This window comes from Penaeus monodon, chromosome 20 (assembly GCF_015228065.2).
Source record: "Penaeus monodon isolate SGIC_2016 chromosome 20, NSTDA_Pmon_1, whole genome shotgun sequence".
Lineage (NCBI taxonomy): Eukaryota > Metazoa > Arthropoda > Malacostraca > Decapoda > Penaeidae > Penaeus > Penaeus monodon.
This window is the reverse complement of record NC_051405.1, coordinates 31,313,019-31,313,263: the sequence shown is the minus strand read 5'-3', so window position 1 is coordinate 31,313,263 and position 245 is coordinate 31,313,019.

Sequence of the window (245 nt, the reverse complement as noted above, 5' to 3'; positions counted from 1 at the left end):
AATTATCTATCTGCATCAGTCATTCACCTTGATTTTATTTCCTTTGTCTCTCCTCTTCCTTTAAATGTAGAAGAATGCAGCTTAAAGAATTCATTTACATTCGTTTCCTGTCTTTTCCTTCCAGAAGCTTTTTTGAAAAATCCAAAATCTTTGAGGAAGTCGTTAAAACCGTTGGCGCTCGATTTCAAATTCCAAAATGGCGGACATACTCTTGCTGGGGCAACGGATAAAAATGGGATGAGATT